Consider the following 20494-nt stretch of genomic DNA (forward strand, 5'->3'; position numbering starts at 1 on the left):
AGAGTGGTATTTATGTGTAACCGGAGGGTCTTATGTGCTTACATTGAGTATTATGTTATCCTGCCTTATGTTTTATGTTGTGCATTATGTCTTTGTGATTTATGCTATCCGGAGCTTTACAGACCGGACGAGAGGGTCCAACGAACCGTGGGACTGGAGGGTCCCACTGAGACATATTGACCGGAGGGTCTTGCGGTGATATAGCCTCGAGTGGCTCATGAGCTGTGTTTGTGGTATTTTGGGGAACTCACTAAGCTTCGTGCTTACCGTGTTATGTGTTATGTGTTTCAGGTTTTTCTTAGGATCGCGGGAGGGCATCGGCTAGATTGTACACACCAGAGAAAGAGTTATGTTTTGAGGGTCCTGGATTATTAATCAATCAATTATGGAGTTGTGTTTTTATAAATAAAATACATGAGATTTTTGTGATATGCGTTATGAGAATTATGCGGTTTTAAATGAAAATTTTATTTGAATATTTACGGTGTTACAAGTTGGTATCAGAGCCTTGGTTTGAGGGATTCGGATGCACCTTCGGGTAAGTCTGGACTCAAACTGAGTATTTGAGACAAGTTTTCAAAAAGAAAAGATTTTTCTATAACGAGTAAGAGTTTCAAAGAGAAAACGAGAAGCAGCAGTGTGTACAATCAGCCAGAGCCCGAACGGTGATTTCCCAAAGTACCCTTACTTATTTTTGTTATAAGTTATGATTGAGATATTGGTAATGCATGCTAGAAGGTAGGCTAGGTATTTCATATTTTAGGGCTAGAGATGCCTGATTTGTGATGCCTTAGCCTAGGAATTGTTGCTATCTGTGATGTGCTTTGAGTATGTGAGGATTAAGAGTATACAACAGAAATCTTTTAGAGAGAACTTTGAGTAGAGGAGTAATCTAGGAGATATACCTAGATGAGCAATTGAGGAGTCTATTGAGGGAGTAGTGAGATACATGTGAGAGGTAGGGTTGCTTGAGTTCAGTGATACCTTTTGAGTGTGAGTAGAGCAAGTGGAGTTGTAGCGTAGAGTGGTTTTGCGTGTTGGTGGAGATTATTCGATGCCCGAATGCTGCTTTCTTTGTGCTTTGTGGAACTCTTGATGATGGGAGTCAGCTATTAAGTGAATATGACGATATTCAGGAAGTAGATGGCTGGCATCATGAAGAGTTCTTCAGCAGCTGATGGCAGAGAAGTGTGAGAACCTAGGAAGAGCCTAGGGAGTGTCTGTAGTCATAAGAGTATGCTGATAGGAGGAGAGTATTTGCTGGGGTGGCGACCGAGTATGTCGGTATTGGTGATCGAGAATGGTTGAGTAGCTACTTACGAAATCTGGGACGATCCGTGTGGAAAGTATGGGTAGATGTGGCAGGTAGTATGGACCTGTACTCGAAACAGGGAGAATTCCAGAGGTTCTAAGTAGTAGATTGAGAAGAGATAACATGGTTCGAGTACCATGACTCGTGGTGGGTAAGTGCTTCTGATTTTACCAGTTATCCCGTTGTGATTGATTAGACTGAGATCAGATATGATAGAGTATGGGGCCAGAGAGCCATGTTGAACGAGTTTCAAGGGAGCATACCTTGAGAGGGAAATCGAGATAGTTTTCGAGAGATCTTTGAGATGCCAGTTGGAGTCGCAAGACTTAGGGAATGAGTAGAGATGGTGCTCTATGGAGGATTACAGTCTGATTTGAGCAATCGGCCGATAGTGGAGATGTCACTTTCGATGACCAGATTCATGCTATTTCCTTTTCCTGTGAGAAGCAGAAGAGCCATTGAGTTTTCAGTTTCTGAGTTTGAAGGTAAACCCTGTGGGGTAGCATTGGTTGCGATCTCTCACCAGAGTATCTGGGCAGTATGTCTGCCGCAAGGTAATATTATAGTATGAGAGGGTCATCAGTGGGGACTGAGATGGTCAAGGACAAGGATAAACCCTATTTGAGTATAGTAGGGCATATGTTAGCAGCAGTGTCGGGTGATCAAGAGAAGTATATTGGGGCGGTGGCTCTCATCGTCTATGATGGATATCGAGTGTGGGAGTAAGGTTTCTGCTATCATGATAATTCTCATGATGGGACATTGGTTGGGGAGTCGAAGACGAGGAATGTGATAGTTCGTTAATTTTTGGACTAAGAGTTATGACTTCTACGTGACAGTTGAGATGTCTGGTAGTGTGTTAGTATGAGATGGAATGACGTTGGGAGACTGGTCGAGGGATCATAACCGAGGTGCGTAATAGTGCATTATTTCCAGATTGAGAGTCAGGACTGTGTCGGGACAGTCGGAGTGTCTGGCGGTGTGTCGGTCTGAGGCATTCAAGATGACTAGAGGCAGTCATGTTGGGAAGTTTTCGAGGACTTTATCTGAGATTCGGGATGTTTGGAGTTGCTTTGTCCCCATCGGAAAGATCATCGAGTGTTCTGTGGTATATTCCAAGAGTAAGTGTAATGTACCTGGTGAGACAGTCTGTAGAATAGATGGTTGGTGTACCAAATGGTGATGGTTCGAGCCCTGAGTGGGGGAGAACCGGGTATTTTATTGAGAGTATCAGAGATTTGTTCAAGAGCGGTTACAAGACTGGATATAGCGACCTGTAGTGCGGATACATGAGACCAGGGTTATTGGTGATCGAGGCGAGGTGCGGAGCGAGATAATGCATGTTGTACGTGTTTAGGAAGGAAGGAGTGTCTCCACGGCAGGTGGCCGCTGGTCGGACACCTTATGGTGGTTAAGAATTCATCAGGGTTGTAATGGTAAATTCGAGGTGATCGGCTTGTAAGGATAGTTTCGATGGTTGAGAATTTCTGGTTCAATGTATGGGTTGTTATATGCACTTTGGGAAGGATAGAAGTTGATTGGGCAACCAACTTCGGGGTCGGTATGTGTATTCTTGCATGGGTTTTGAGCAATAGAGGAGGGAGTTTCGGATTGTCGTCAACGTGTTTTGAGTCATTGACTATTCCTCCGTGTTTCAATTGAGAGTTGGAATATTCTGAAGTTACAAGTTGTGTGAGAGGAAGATCAGTTGTGATATTATGAAAGGATGCATTGTTGTATCCGAATATGATGTCGGAAGTAGGAGATCAGTGGTTGAGGCAAGACATCGTGAGGTTCTGTAATGGTGTACCGAGGCATCCGAGTAGAATGCCCTGAATTTCGGATTACTTGGAGACTTGAGTTATGTGATGGCAAGCGGAGTATCAAGTGGCTATGGTTCCAGAGGGATCCCTTCAGCTAATTTTCATCAAACGGGAGTATCCAAGAATGTGAATTGCAGTGAGAAAAAGTGTTGGTCGCGACGATTGTCGTCAGGAGTGGTGATGCATAACCTGGGTGGGTGTGTGCACCTATCTATGTTGAGCCGTGGAGTATTCGATAGTGAAATCAGTGGGGTGATGACTCGAGGAGGAGATTATGGGGTGATAAGAGGGTGAGTGGATCCGAGTGGGAGTAATCACTTTGGATTATCAGAGGAAAACCATGAAGTGAACCCATGGCGAGTCAGTGAGAGAGAGTGTTGTGATACTGCGGGGAGCCGTAGTGTTCACCAGTCTGCGAGAGAGTTTTGTGATACTGCGGGGAGCCTTAGTGTTCACCAGTCTACGAGAGAGTGTTGTGATACTGCGGGGAGTCGTAGTGTTCACCAGTCAGTGGGAGAGTGTCGTAGGCCTACGGGGAGCCGTAGCCTTCACAGGTAGTGAGAGGGAATTTTATGATTCTAAGGGGGGGGTCGTATTATTCGCTAGTCAGATCATGGCGCAGAAGAGTTTTTAGGCTTGGGTAGCCTTATTCTTTGAGTTTCGGGAACCTGGTGGTCGGAGTAGGGGCGAGACAGGGGTCTCCATATTTGTCGGGAATCGTTATATTCTGAGTTAATTTGTGGTTATCGAAATCGAAAGATATGGAGAAGTGATGTACGCGTGCCATTGGGACGAGTGGTTCCAATTCTGTGAGCCTAGCACCTCAAGTGTGATGCCTCAAATGTCTCACACAACACCAAATGCACTTCGAATAACTTAGAGAGAAATGAAGAACACTTAGAAATCGGCTAGCCCTCACTTGTATATCTTAGTGGCCGATTTTGGTGAAGAACATGAAGCTTATATAGTGTGTTATAATTAGGGTTACACCATATAAATCCTAATTCTCATGACTTTCATTTCCATGACCCATGGGTTCTATAAACACCATGGAGCATCCATGGAGCATCCTATGGGTTTTAGCCCAACTTTATAATCCATGAAGCATTAGCCCACTATATAAGTATGGATGATTTACACAATCAACCAATATATTTAATTAGTCTCCTTTTGATCACTTAATTAATTCCAAATTAATTCTTGATCAATACTAATTAAATAATATTATTAATATATTAGAACTTATAATATATTAATAAACCTTGAGTGTTATTTCTCTCATTTTAGTCCATCCAAATGCATGCTGCCATGCAACCCAAATGGACCATGCCAAACCAGGTCAAGTACATACCAGAAATAGTTATGGAGTTAGACACCTTATCCAACAGTCTCCCACTTGGATGAGTCTAATAACTATAACTGCAAGTATGTCTTCAGGAACTAATTAGCAATCGTAGCTCTTTCAAGGTCTCTCCGAAATGAGATGATGATGATACGCCATTTAAGATAAGTGATCATATAATCCTCTGTTCTAGATATCAGCCGGACAAATACATGGAACAATGTCTTACTTATTGTCCAGCAGTTCGTTTCCCGATTTCCGATTTCTTTGAAAAAGAACTTAATCGAACACATCAATTTAGTTCTGATCGGGCCTGGTACATAGGTCAAAACAAAATCATCGAGGGGCCCAGATATCGCTTCTAATCCAAGAAGGAACAAATAAACTTCGACTCATATGCTTGTTATACTACTTGTTGAATCATACACAAAGGCACGTTTTATAACATCGAGTTACCAATGCGTTTTCATACAATCAATGTATAACCAACTCATAGGCAACAAGTCATATCTCTAGGTTTGAAGACTTATATGATATTACCGTCTCACAATCACTCGAGATAAATTCCATGAAGTGATACCCGTGAGCGTGGGTTGAATCCAATACTCAGAACTTATGAGCACTCATGAAGTGTTGTAGCATCTCTTGCTATGTCTAACCACATAGCCCTCTACAAGCCAACCTCGTGACAGTCTTAATTCATATCTACTTCCGACATATGACCGACTGTGGAGAATTTGAATAATATGATATACCATAACATAATTATTCTAGAAGTCAAAACATGCAAAATGAAATAATAGTAAACGATTGACAAAAGATAGCAACACTTTACTCATAAATAACAACTTTTATTTATCATCGAATGTCAATTACACTTTACAAATTTCAAAGCTATCTAATTTTCCAAACTAATATCATCCTTTAGCCCTATGCGCCTTGCATGCTGAAGATGCTTAACCCTACCCAGTCCCTTCGTGAGGGGATCTGCTGGGTTCTCATCCGATGATACCCTCTTTGCCACGAGGATTCCTTCTTCTATTCGATGTCTTATCAAATGGTATTTTCTGTCGATGTGTCTGGATCTTCCATGATCCCCTGGTTCCTTGGCTAAGCCAACAACACTTTCACTATCACAGAAAATCTCCATAGGCTCATTTATAGCTGGTACAACTCCAAGGTCTCCAATGAAGTTCTTTAGCCATATAGTCTCCTTTGCTGCCTCGCTTGCTGCTATATACTCTGATTCGCAAGTTGAATCAGCCACTGTCTCTTGCTTGGAACTTTTCCAAGTAATTGCTCCTCCGTTTAAGGTAAAGACCCAGCCTGACTGAGATCGGAAATTATCCCTATCAGTATGGAAGCTAGCATCACTATACCCTACTACTCTCAAGTCATCACTCCCACCGAGGGTAAGGACCCAGTCCTTAGTCCTCCGCAGGTACTTGAGAATGTTCTTTACCGCACTCCAGTGAGCCTTGCCAGGGTTCCCCTGATATCTGCTGACCATGCTCAAGGCAAAGGCCACATCAGGACGAGTACAAGTCATAACATATATGATCGAGCCTACAGCGGAAGCATTAGGTACTCGACTCATTTATGCTATCTCAGCTTCTATACTCGGGCTTTGAGTCTTACTCAATCTGGCGTTACTCTGGATAGGTAACTCTCTTTTCTTGGAATTCTGCATGCTGAATCTATTCAGCACCTTATCCAAGTAGGTACTCTGACTAAGTCCAATTAGTCTTTTACTCCGGTCTCTCAGAATCCTTATCCCCAATTTATAGGCAGCTTCTCCAAGGTCCTTCATAGCGAAACACTTCCCAAGCCAGGACTTTACTTCCTGTAGTGTTTGGATGTCATTTCCTATGAGTAGTATGTCATCCACATACAATACCAAAAAGCTAACTATACTCCCACTAGCCTTGACATAGACACAAGATTCATCTTCGCTCCTCGAAAAGCCGAACTCTTTGACTTTCTCATCGAAACAAAGATTCCATCTGCGAGGTGCCTGTTTCAATCCATAGATGGATTTCTCGAGCTTACACATTCTATTAGGGTAATCTGTACTGACAAAACCCTCTGTCTGACTCATGTAAACATCCTCAGCCAATTTTCCATTAAGGAAAGCGGTTTTGACATCCATTTGCATATTTCATTGTCATGAAATGTAGAAATGGCTAACATAACCCTAATAGACTTAATCTTGGCTACTGGTGAAAAGGTCTCATCATAATCAACTCCCGAAGTTTGAGAAAAGCCCTTTGCAACCAGTCGTGCCTTATAAGTGTGTACATTACCATCCATGTCGGTCTTCTTCTTGAAGATCCATTTGCACCCAACTGTCTTGCAACCTGGTACATTGTCAACTAAGTTCCAAACTTGATTGTCATACATGGATTGTATCTCGCTGTCCATTGCCTCTTTCCATTTAGCAGACTCGGGGCTTGCCATGGCTTCCGCGTAGTTGTTAGGTTCATCCAGACTTACCAGTGTCACATCACTGATAAGTGTATCACCTTCCGCAGTAATATGGAAACCATAGTAATGCTCAGGTGCATTCCTAACCCTTGTGGAACGCCTCAGAGGTACAGACTCGTCAATTGGATCAACAGGAGTTTCCTCCACAGGTTGACTGCTAGGGTTTGAGGTTCCTTCACCACTTGACTCTTGAATTTCTTCAAGGTCAATTTTCCTCCCACTGTTTCCTTGGCTTATGAATTCTCTCTTTCGAAAGACTCCTCTCCTTGCTACAATGACCACATTATCATTGGGTCTGTACAAGAGGTAACCAAAGTATCTCTGTGGGTAGCCGACGAAAATACACCTCTCACTTCGAGGTTCGAGCTTATCGTGAGACTCGCACCTCACAAAAGCCTCGCAACCCCAAATCTTGATGTGGTCCAGATTGGGAACTTTTCCAGTCCACATCTCATGAGGTGTTTTGGCAACCTTTTTTGTAGGGACTAGATTAAGGATATGGACGACAGTCTCTAAGGCATACCCCCAAAATGAGATTGGTAGCGAAGCTCGACTCATCATGGAACGAACCATATCCAACAAGGTTCGATTGTGCCTCTCAGCCACACCATTAAGCTGCGGTGTCCTGGGAGGTGTCAATTGTGAGACAATCCCACATTCCTTAAGATAGTCAAGGAACTCTGTACTAAGATACTCAGAACCACGATCAGATCGAAGCATCTTAATGTTCCTGCCCAATTGATTCTCGACTTCCTTTTTAAACTCTTTAAACCTTTCAAAAGTCTCTGACTTGTGCTTGATTAAATAGATATAGCCATATCTACTATAATCATCAGTAAAAGTCACATAATAACTATTAGCATCCCTTGTGGCTGTCTTGAAGGGTCCACCCACATCTGTGTGAACTAGATCCAACAAACCTTCACCCCTAGGACAAGAACCAGTGAAGGGTGATTTTCTCATCTTTCCAAGTAAGCACGATTCACAACTATCATCTGACTTTAGGTCAAACGACTCCAAGACTCCATCCTTTTGGAGTTGGCCTATGCGTTTCTTGCTTACATGTCCAAGACGACAATTCCATAATGATGCTTTATTCAAGTTATTAGAAGAATCAATACACAACACATTATTTCCTAAGTTATCTACAACCGACACAACTTCATACACACCATCACAAGGTAATGCTTTAAAATAAATAACATTATTAAAGAAAGCATTAATACTACCACATTTATTATCAAATGAAAAGGTAAAACCTTGTTTGTACAAAGCATGAAAGGAAATAATATATCTTGCCATTTCAGGCGAGTAATAACATTTATTCAAATCTAATGTAAACCCACTACTTAGCAACAAAGAATAAACTCCAATCTTGGTGAAAGGTGAAGCTTTCCTATTCCCCATGATCAAGTTTATCTACCCATGCTCCACATCCTCACTTCTTCTTAGTCCCTGCAAATCAGAACAAATATGAATACCACAACCGGTATCAAGGACCCAAGAATTAGAACGGGGTGAGTTATTAGACAATATAGTGTAAATACCTGCATGGTTGGGTTTTACTTTCCCATCCTTCACATCTTGCTGGTACTTTAGGCAGTTCCGCTTCCAATGCGACTTTTCATGGAAATAGAAGCATTCAGCCTCTTTTGGGTCATAAGAAGGAGTGACGAAACCTTTCTTGGTTCCACTTGAAGAGGAGCCATCAAGGGACTTTCCCTTGGTACCCTTCGAAGGGTTCTTCCTCTTCTTCCCTTTACCTTTCCGATTGCCAAGACAGGGGCGGATTTTGGAGTAGGAGTGGTAACAACCGATTTACCCTCAAGGCCACTTTCGGCGGTCTTCAAGAGCCTTGAAGCTTGCTGAGGGTAACTTCCTCCTTGTTCATGTGGTATGTCATGCAGAATTGATCATAACACGATGGTAAGGAGTGCAAAATGATATCTATTGCCAACTCCTCGGGGAAGTTCACATTCAGTTTCAGCAAACGGTCCACATACCTTTGCATTTTCTGCATGTGGCCCGTGATGGGTTCACCATCCTTCATCCGGGTTGTTATCATGGAGGAGATTATTTCATACCGCTCTTGACAAGCACTCTGATGGTATCTTTCCATCATGTCTTGGTGCATCTCAAAAGGGTAATAGTCCTCATAGGACTTCTGGAGTTCAGCTGTCATTGTGGCCATCATGATGCATGCCACTTTGGTGGCATCTCTCTCATGAGTCCTAAAGTTAGCGATCTCATGGGGAGTAGCAGTTGACTCATCAATTTCCTTTAGGTCCTTATCGAGGACATATGCCTTGTCCTCATAGCGAGTGACCATCCTGATGTTCCGGATCCAATCCATAAAGTTGGAATCATCAAAGACGACTCTCCCACAAAGGTTCATGAGAGAGAAGGACCCGATAGGGTTTGAACCAGAAGCAGCGTTGTTGGAAGACATCTGAAAAGAAGAAAAGACAAGTTTTAATTAGATATAAAGATAGTAATTAATAAAACACCCAAATGTAATATTAAGGCTAGGACCCAACACAATATATTATAACTTAGAAGAGGGATGCCGTAATCTAAGCTATAACATATTTGAAGGTAGGTGAATGACGCTTCACCAATTTCCACCATAAAGCGAAATAAACTTTTAGGTTTTAATTGGTTTTGAAACTCCTACATTCTTTTGAGATTCATTGAACTTTTCAATGGCATGTTTCAATCTCGAGTGTGCCCTTCAGGTTTTGTGACTAGGATGCCAAGGATCACAAAACAAGGTGTGAAGTAACCGTGCAAATTACTTGGTACCCTTAATGTTTTTCACTCAATCGATGTGTCGGTTAACCACACGCGCTCCACTGACCTATGAAAAACCTTAAGTCACATTTTGCCTACCTTGTTAAGTCCAGGTTAGTGTGCCGGTTAACCACACACATTCCACTAACGACTTTAGCAAAGTGCAAAGCGTAATTTCAGGGATTAGCGCCTTATTCACATTTTCCTAAAGTAACTAAGATTGGGAATTTATAAAAACATTTAGTTACTTTACATTCATCATACTTTTAATGAGAATTTCAAGTCCTTGTCCTACCCGTTCGGCTAACGACCCTCCACCGATCAAGGAAGCGGTGGGTGAGAGTGCACACCCATTAAGCTGCCATTTTATAGGCAACAACCTTATACACCCCCTTATAGACCGGCTTCGTGAATGAGGCCTACTAATGGTAAAACGACTTGTTCTTATACATATACATACATATATATATATATATATATATATATATATATATATATATATATATATATATATATATATATATATACTATTAAACTTATAATACTATAAAGTATAAGGGTTGAATTTTAACTTTTAAAATTCTAAGGGTTGGAACTGAAGTTTTTAAAGAGGCTTTACATGTTCCAAAACTTGAGGGCAAGTTTTGTAACTTTCAAAACTTTTCATCTTTCATAACTTATGAGTTAAGGTTTATTAAAATGAGAGACTTTTCATTTTGTGTAACCTATGTGTTTCTTTTATGGACTTTAAAAGAATGACTTTTGGTAATCCATAACTTGAGGACAAATTATGGATTCCATTAAAACACATAATGATCAAGAGTTAAACTAACAAGCAAGTTACAAATAATTCCTATGATCTTCTAAACCCATAAGTTCATGAACATGCATATCAACATTTTCAAGAATCATAAATAAACCATATAAAACTTGAAATTTTGATAATAGCTATTGAAAATGGATTAGCATAACCATTACACCATCTAAAACAAGTTTTATAACACCAATACAATTTAGGGTAATGTTTGTAGTCCATTTCCAGCAGCAAAACTCAAAAATCTGCATTTAGGGGCTCCTACTCGTCGAGTGCATGAACCTACTCAACGAGTAGGATGAATTTACTCATGGACTCGTCGAGTCCCCCCATGGACTCGGCGATTTCATGTTGCAGAATGCAGAAAACTTGAGTTTTTTCAACAATTTGCATCAAGTATCAAGTAAACAAGCCTAGGCTTTGATACCACTGTAGGGTTTTGAGCATTCTAACACTCCTAAGGTGTACATGCAACCCTAGAAACCTTGGATCTATGTTTTACTATGATACATGAAAATTTGATTTCCAAGGTTTATATCCTATCTAGCATACATGGGGAACTTTTAAACATAAAAGTAAGCAAGAAAACATACCTTGTAGTAGTTTGGATTCCTTGAAAACCTTGTGAGCCTAGCACCTCAAGTGTGATGCCTCAAATGTCTCACACAACACCAAATGCACTTGGAATAACTTAGGGAGAAATGAAGAACACTTAGAAATCGGCTAGCCCTCACTTGTATATCTTAGTGGCCGATTTTGGTGAAGAACATGAAGCTTATATAGTGTGTTACAATTAGGGTTACACCATGTAAACCCTAATTGTCATGACTTTTCATTTCCATGACCCCATGGGTTCTATAAACACCATGGAGCATCGTATGGGTTTTAGCCAAACTTGATAATCCATGAAGCATTAGCCCACTATATAAGTATGGATGATTTACACAATCAACTCATATATTTAATTAGTCTCCATTTGATCACTTAAGTAATTCCAAATTAATTCTTGATCAATACTAATTAAATAATATTATTAATATATTAGAACTTATAATATATTAATAAACCTTAAGTGTTATTTCTCTCATTTTAGTCTATCCAAATGCATGATGTCATGCAACCCAAATGGACCATGCCAAACCGGGTGAAGTACATACCAGAAATAGTTATGGACTTAGACACCTAATTTGCGCCTCATCATTTGCGCCTCACCAGTCACCCTACCTCCTTGAGAGAAACCCTAATCGTCCATTTGAGCTAGAGAGTGAGAAAGAGGCTAATCTTGTGGGTTTTAGTGCATTGTTGAAGGAGAAGTGGAGAGCATCAAAGCTTGGTTCAAGGGGAGGCTTTGGATCCAGAGGTCTGTCAGAGTTTTGTTTCAGTTGGAGGTAAAAAGATGCTAAGTTGGTCATTTCCTTATGAAGATTTTGGTTTAGGGAGTTTCTAGGGCTTCTCCCATTCTTTTTGGTGTCATTGTGATCTTTGAGCATGATTGAGGTTGAAACCTCAGATCTGATTTGTAGGAGGCTTTGTGAGCCCAAAGACCCGAACTTTATTGACTTAGAGACAAGTCCTTGAGCATGTAACCTTTGTTAGAACTTGTATTGGCATTATGGAGCAAGTATGCCATGCATGAACGTAAAGATCGAAGCTTTACGTGACAGTCGAGCCTTGGGAGGCTAGATCTAGAGTTTAGGGTAGTAGATCTGCCTTAAAACGTCTGAATGAGAAAACAGACTGAAGGGACTCGTCGAGTCCATGGCCTGAATCGACGAGTCGGTTAGGGTTTGTCTCCATGAGTTTGATCATGCGATAACTCAGCGAGTTGGGGGTAAACTCGACGAGTAGAGCTGGACTTTCTTGAGACTTTTGAGGAAAAGAGGGGACTCGACGAGTTGCATTAGTGCACTCGACGAGTCGGGTCAAACAAGGACTGCTGACTCGAGTTTGACTTTTGTTGACTTTAGGGTTTGGTCAACATGAGTAATGGAGACCATGGAGGGGTAAAATGGTCCTTTACCCAATTCGAGAGTTAGAGAGAAAAGGATATCATGTGGTTACTTAGAGTCGAGAATCGAGTATTAACTAGAGATATTTACCCTATGTGTTAGGTGGTGGCTAGTTCAAGATTCGAGTTCGAGGATATTTGCTTGCTTGTTCGCAAGGTGAGTCTTCTCACTATACTTTACCTAGAGTGTTATTTATGTGTGACCGGAGGGTCTTATGTGTTTACATTGAGTATTATGTCATCCTGCCTTATGTTTTATGTTGTGCATTATGTATTTGTGATTTATGCTATGCGGAGCTTTACATACCGGACCAGAGGGTCCAACGAACCGTGGGACTGGACGGTCCCACTGAGACACATTGACCGGAGGGTCTTGCGGTGATATAGCCTCGAGTGGCTAATGAGCTGTGTGTGTGGTATTTTGGGGAACTCACTAAGCTTCGTGCTTACAGTGTTATGTGTTATGTGTTTCAGGTTTTTCTCAGGATCGTGGGAGGGCATCGACTAGATTGTACACACCAGAGAAAGAGTTTTGTTTTGAGGGTCCTGGATTATTAATCAATCAATTATGGATTTGTGTTTTTATAAATAAAACACATGAGATTTTTGTGATATGCGTTATGAGAATTATGCGATTTTAAATGAAAATTTTATTTGAAAATTTACGGTGTTACAATACACATCTGATGCGACCCGTCCTTCTTCTTCACAAACAGGATCAGGGCTCCCCAAGGCAAACTGCTCAGCCTAATGAATCCCTTGTCTAAGAGCTCCTGCAGCTGTGTAGACAACTCCTGCATCTCGGGAGGAGCCAACCGATATGGTGCCCTGGCTATCAGAGCCGCACCAGGGACTAGGTCGATCCTGAACTCCACCTGTCTCTCCGGATGCATCCCAGGAAAATCCTTTGGGAATACGTCTAAGTAGTCTCGCACCACTGGCACATCCCTCATGGTTATCTCACACGCCTCTTGGGTATCCATTACATAGGCGACATAACCTGCGCAACCCTTGCTGCCGAACAAAAAGTTGGTCCATGCTGCGGCCTCTCGCCCTGAATCACCAGCTCTCCCCCACTTGGGGTTCTGACACGTACCAACTGTTGCGCACAATCGATCACCGCCCCATTAGGGCTCATCCAATCCATGCCGATGATAACCTTGTTCTCACATAACGGGATGGGAACCCAATCCACAAGGTAACGCTCGTCACATAACCTCAAAATGCAATCTATGAAAACCTTTGATGCCCGGACAGATCGGTCGTCAACAATCTCGACCTGTAAGGGACAATCCAACATCCCCAAAGACTCAGAAAACCTCTTGCTAAGTGCAAGTGACACAAATGATCGGGTAGCCCCCGAGTCGAATAACACCTATTTTGAGATACCGTTCAAATGGAACGATCCTAAGGATAACACATAGAACATACAACATAAATATCATAAATGACATGTAATAAGAGTTAGGGAGAAGAAAACATACCAGTTGCCACATCCGGTGCGGCACGCGCCTCCTCGGCGGTTAGCTGGAAGGCTCGGCTACTCACCACTGGAGCATCTGTCTTGCCCTGTCGGCCATCCGTGATCCGCAGTGTCGCTGGAGCCGGCGCCGCCACTAGCGCTGCTGATGTCAATCTCGGGCAGTTGGCCTTTTTATGGCCCTTCTAGTTGCAATGTAAGCAAATCAGGTCTGATGTCTGAAGGGTGGGGGCAGGGGAAGTACAATCCGTGCCAAAATGCCCAAGCTTGCTGCACTTATAGCAGCCTGATGACCCTATTCTACAAACTCCCTCATGCGTCTTGCCGCATTTCCCACAGCGGCTCCGGCCGTGTTGGCCCTTCGACCTAGTGTCGGATCCCTTCGGTTTATCCCCGAAATCCCAGTCACCTACCCAACCTTCGCCTTCCTCTTCTGGATGTGCTCTATATCAATCTACCGCTCTCTCGCCCTGGCCATCATGTCCTCCAAATTTCGGGCATATTGAGTAGCTAACATGTTTCCGGATTTCAACTCTCAACATATCATAGTACCGGGTCTTCCGCATCTCCTCATCACCTACGTACTGAGGTACCAGTAAGGCCCTCTCCCTAAACTTGGCGGTGATTTCTACAACCGACTCCGTCGTCTGTCTCATATCAAGAAACTCCCTGGCCAGCTGCTGAGTCTCCACAGCTGGCGCAAACTCAGCCCTAAACCTGGTCACAAAGTCCGACCAAGTCATAGCCTCAATGGCTGGGGCTCCCAACATGTCACTAACCGCCTCCCACCAGTCTCTAGCTTTGTGTCTCAAACATCCTGCAGCATAACAGACCTTCGACCCCTCAGGGCTGAAGCTCGTCAACTGTGCAGACTCAATGTCTGCAATCCATATCCTGGCCACAATGGGGTCCTTAGCCCCGTGAAAGTCGGGCGCACCACATCCCCTGAAATCCTTGAAGGAGAGTGTGCGCCTCCCTGACTGGCCAGATGCCATGTCACTCCTGAACGCCCTGAGACGCTCCTCCATCAGCTCGATGATCCCTTCCTTGATCGACCTGAAAATCATCGGGGTCGCCTCAAGGATGCCTCTCGTAATCTCGGACGCGATGAACTCGCGTAATCTATCATCAACCGGCTTGGAACCTGCACCCGAACCTGAACCTGACCCAGACCCTGAACCTCCCGCTCCGTGACGTGTCACCATCATTCTGAAACAAAACACATAATCATCGGGGTCATATATAACCTTGAGAGGTCTCACACACTCTACAAGTTCCTTTGTTCCATCGCGGCCCTCTTTGACTTAAGTACGGATCCTCTGCTTTCAGTAGTATGGGCCCATACTACCTTCCATATCTATCTGTACTTTCCTCAAGGATTTCCTTGACTTCACCAAGTCCCTTTCACTACTACTGTTCGCTGTTCTAATCTCATCCTAGGCTTACCCTAGTGTAACCTCCAACCCACTCTCCGCCATCAGCTGCATAAGAAGTTCCTGCTACCTCTCCCCAACTAGCCTGCGAATACTATTACATATTACTAAGACCAGATAATTCTTCGAATGAGAGGTCTCTCCCTACAACGGTTAGGCTCAGACGAGAGCTGGGAAATAGGGCTAAACCTAACCTTCTGAAATTATTTCATCCTCGTAATATGTAACTTAACATATTCGTTTACTAGTTAGTTAAAGATAAACATGACTCCTAAAAGCACAAATCAAGCAGCATTCGGGCATTGAGTAACCCAAACCAAGCATATCCCATTCAGGCCATCATATCACTGACTAATCAATTCAATCATGTAATTCCATAAGCACATATAGCAGGCACATCATGCATCTTCCTAGATCCTCATCCCGAATCTAGCATGCAGTTCTCATACTCACACAATAGGCATACAAGGCATCCTTCCTAGATCCTTATCCCTAATCTAGCATATAGTTCTCATAATCATATCATATATCATAACAAACATGTATGGGTGTCTTGGGGAAAACTTACTTGAGCTCGGCCGATTGCACGCATCACACACCTTGTTCTTTCTCAAAACTCTTTTATTTTAATTTTTAGAAAATTATTTTCTTGTAAAAATCTTTCAAACCCTCGATTTGGGTCCAGACACCGCCGAAGGTGTGTCCGAATCCCTCAAACCAAGGCTCTGATACCAACTTGTAACATCCAAAATTTAAGACCAAAAATTTCATTTTCGATTTAACAATTCATAAAACAAATTATGGAAAACATCATCGAGTTATCTCATTTCATAGAAACCATAGATCATGTGTCTCAAAAGCATGTCATAAGATAATAATAATGTCAGAGTACGAATCCCAAGAATCTCATATACAGAAAATCGTGTGTGTAATGCACTGCTACCGTACCGGCTACTTTCCCTTTGAAGAAGATGGACCTGAAACAAAACTGAAAACTGTAAGCACAAAGCACAGTGAGTTCCCCCATCGTACCACATACCATATAATAAACATATTGTCTAACATATCCGGGTACTGGACTACCCCTTCGGTATCTTTCAATCGGTAACTGCCTAACATATCAGGGTGCTGACCTACCCCTTCGCTCTCTTTCAACCGGTAACTAGCCTAGCATATCAGGGTGCTGGCCTGCCCCTTCGGTCCTGTCGACCGGTACCTCGCCTAGCATATCATGGTGCTGGCCTACGCCTTCGGTCCTTTCGACCGGTATCAGAGACTATTTCACCCCTACTTCTACCACATAACATCCTAGTACAAAAACACATAAGTCATATACTGCCTAGCTTATCAGGGTGCTGGCATACCCCTTTGGCCCTTTCGACCGGTACTAGGGCCTATCATACCGTTCCTACCACTATCACATATTATCATAACATACTAGCACATAAAGCATGATAGATAGTGACATACCAGATTATTATCACAAAGACAATCATCTATACTATAGCTCTTACTAGTGGGCCGACATTGGTGCCTTCAACCCGCTTTTACTGTGAGTTACTTTTTTAAATACTAGCTTTTATTTTAACCCACTTCTACTATGAGTTAATTTTTTAAATACTAGCTTTTATTTTAAGGTGGCCATGAAGTGGTGGAGCTTCACCATGGCGTGTCCATAGGCTCCATGGTGTGGCAGGTGTTTTTAGAGAGAAACAATAATCTTTCTGCATTGGGCCCTATTTAAAGAACATTAAGGCTAGGGTTTCATAATCATTTAGCCTCCATCACCCTCTCAAGATCAGAAACCCTAACCCTAGCCTCCATTACTATTGTGAACTCATTCATGGTGTTTTAGATGATCTTTGAAGGCGAAGGAAGCCCTTGGTATGGTAGTATACCTTGCAAGCAACCTTTTCATCAGCTAGCACATCGTCTGGACCTTGGTGAGTGTCCATGATCCACATTTTTCCTTGCTAGTTGCTAGATCTTTAGATTTTTTCCCTTTTCTTCATGTTTTGATGGGATTGAGTGGTGAGATCTCATAAAATTTGCAACTTTATGAATCTCCAAGCCATTTGGAGTAATTGGTGCTTTGTATCTAGATTAAAAATGAGTTTTGGTATCATGCTTGGATTTTTGGCCATTAACCCTCATTTTGACCTAATAGGAGTTCAAAACATGCATTAGACATGAATGTCTAAAAAGTGTGGATTTTTAAATTGTTAAGGTGCTAGAAATCTTTTCGGAAATGTTGGACAAGAGGTCTTCAAGATTAAGTGCTTATTGATTAAGCCAAGTTGTGTTTTGCCCTTTTTGGACCAAGGAGTTGAGATCCTTATCTCTTAGAGGGTATAAAGGGATAAAGTTGAAAACATTATCCATTTAGACCATAGAATGGACCAAATCTGTATTGGATTAGGTGTCTAAGCCCATAACTATTTTTGGTATGTACTTAATTTGATTATGAGCATGATCCTTTTGGGTTGCCTTCACTCATGCAACTTGATAGGATGACAAGAGGAGAGGGAGTAGGATTTATTATATGAATAATAAATTGGTACTCAAAATGGTTTTATTAATATATTACAAGATTAATATATTATTTGGAAATCATATTATTAATTAGTAATTAATCAGAAATAAATCTAGTATTAACTTTGGGATTAAAGGAACTAATTAATAATTGAGGGGATGTTGTGAAAATCATTGATAGTTGCATAATTGGGCTGATGGACTCCATAGAGTGGAGTGGACGGAATTTATGGGGAAGCCCATAAGATTTCGTCCAAGGGCTCTAAGGAAGGAGTCCATGGGCTGCTTGTTGCCTAAGCAAGGTATTAGGGTTTCCACCTAAAAACCCTAGCAACCACAACTATATAAAGACCCTCATACATGATGAAATCGCCCCTAAGTTCTTATGAAACCCTAAGGTGGCGAAATCCTTCTCTCCCAAGTCATCCTCCTTGCATTGAGTGTTTGTAACTCCATTAGAGGTGCAACAGTTGGGGCACTAAGCTTTCAAAGGTCAAGGAGTTCTTGTTATTGCTACATAACAAGTGAGGTAATGTTCCAAACCCTATTTTACATATAAATTTCGAAATTGGTATGCTAGTCATTAGGGTTTATGCTTTGGATGATTATTTGCATGTATAACTTGAGAAAAACCAAGATCCAAAGCATTAGGGTTGCATGTACACCATATGAATGTTGTTGTGCTCAAAACCCATCAATCTGTTCTTTGGAGCCTTTAGAATCGAAGAAAACGACTTAACCCACTAAGATGTTACGAAATCGGTGCCCACGACGTGACCTTAGGTCGCCACAGTGTGGCGAATGGGCTATGGCTCATCTGTTTTGTCGTTTCGCAGCAACGATGTGGCCAAGAATGGCCACAGCATGACGACCAGCTGGAGGTTGACTTTTGACTTTTGACTTTTGACCATTGACTTTTGACTTTTGGAGTATTTTGAGTATGTAGATTGAGGCTTTGTCTTTGTTTGTGGTATAGGTGATCGGTAGAGTCAGTGTTAGAGCAGTGATCAATTCAGCTCTATTTCAGATTATGAGGTGAGTTTTCCTCATTGTAATTGTGGGTCGAAGGCATCAATACCGACCCACTATGTTGTGTTATGTATTTTGGTATATAAGTTCTTGATATGCTATAGCGAACTGTTAGATTGGCAGATCTACATAATTACCTGTGCTTGCTGGTTATAAATTTATGTTTATCTGTTGCATATGTCAACATATTGTGGTTGGGTTGAGGCAATTATGCTTGTGCTGAAGGCCAAGATACCCAGGGCGGTGCAGATAGGTCGTAGGGCCATAGAGCGGTCTAGATAGGCTATAGGACTTGCAAGGCGGTCCAGTCAGGCTGAAGGCTCCTATATGCATGGGGTCATCTGTTTGGTTAAGTGCGATATTTGGAAGTCGATAATCATGAAAAATATAACATAAAAAATTGTAGATGTGCAAAATAAGTGAACGCAGTTGAGTTTATTTTCATCTAAAACGACGACATATGATTCTTGCATCTAAGGTTATATGTCTTACAGCCTCATACTCACGTTTTCATATATATATATATATATATATATATATATATATATATATATATATATACACTAGCCGTCTACCCGCACAATGCGTCGGGCGACGAATATTTTATTTCGCAAATCTGTAACGCATGGTTCCTGGTACGCATTTAATTATAATTTTTTCATTTTTGCAGAGCAACTCGACGAGTTGGGAGCCCCAAACTCGTCGAGTAGAGACCATAAGTGACGCAGGTTTTAAGTAACCTACTCGACGCGTTGAGAGCCCTCAACTCGACGAGTAGGGCTGCCATAATGAAACCCTAATTTCAGGGTTTTGCACCCTATTTAAGCATCCCGATCCCCACTTGCTGGCCTCATTTCCAGCCTCCAAGTTCTAAACCCTAGATCTCGAAACCCTAATGCATTTGTGAGCTTGTGAGCCATTTTTAGTGAAACTTTGTGTGTTTTGAAGCTTGTGAAGGAAGGAAAAGCTTAGGGATTCAAGAAGAAGCTAGTAGATCCAGAGACTCCATTTCTTCCTCATTATTTTCTAGTAAGCAAGTCTCAAACTTGCTTAGTAACTTCTTAGATCTCTTTATTATCATTTTTTTGGGTTTTTGGTCCAAGAAGCTTGATCTTTGGGATATAGACATCCCAAGTGAGTGAACCATCAGATCTGGAATCATGGAGGGCTTTCATGGCATAAAGGTGCAAACTTTATGACCATTGAATCCCCATGCAAGCTATAGGATGTCATTTTGGTTCTTTTAAGCTCCAAAAGGCCATGCATGGAGAGAAAGGTGGAAGCTTTATGTATTTATGTAGTGTTTTGGGTCCAGATCTCAGTTTATATGCCTTAGTTTAGAGTTTTGATGGCTTTAGAATCAAGATCTAGTTCCTAAAGAGCTAGGGTTTGAGCTAAACCCGTTAAGTGAGGGTATTAACGGGTAAAGTTGAAAACTTTACCCTTA

The sequence above is a fragment of the Lactuca virosa genome, chromosome 8 (assembly GCF_052849685.1).
Source record: "Lactuca virosa cultivar CGN04683 chromosome 8, Lactuca_virosa_CGN04683_v6, whole genome shotgun sequence".
NCBI lineage: Eukaryota > Viridiplantae > Streptophyta > Magnoliopsida > Asterales > Asteraceae > Lactuca > Lactuca virosa.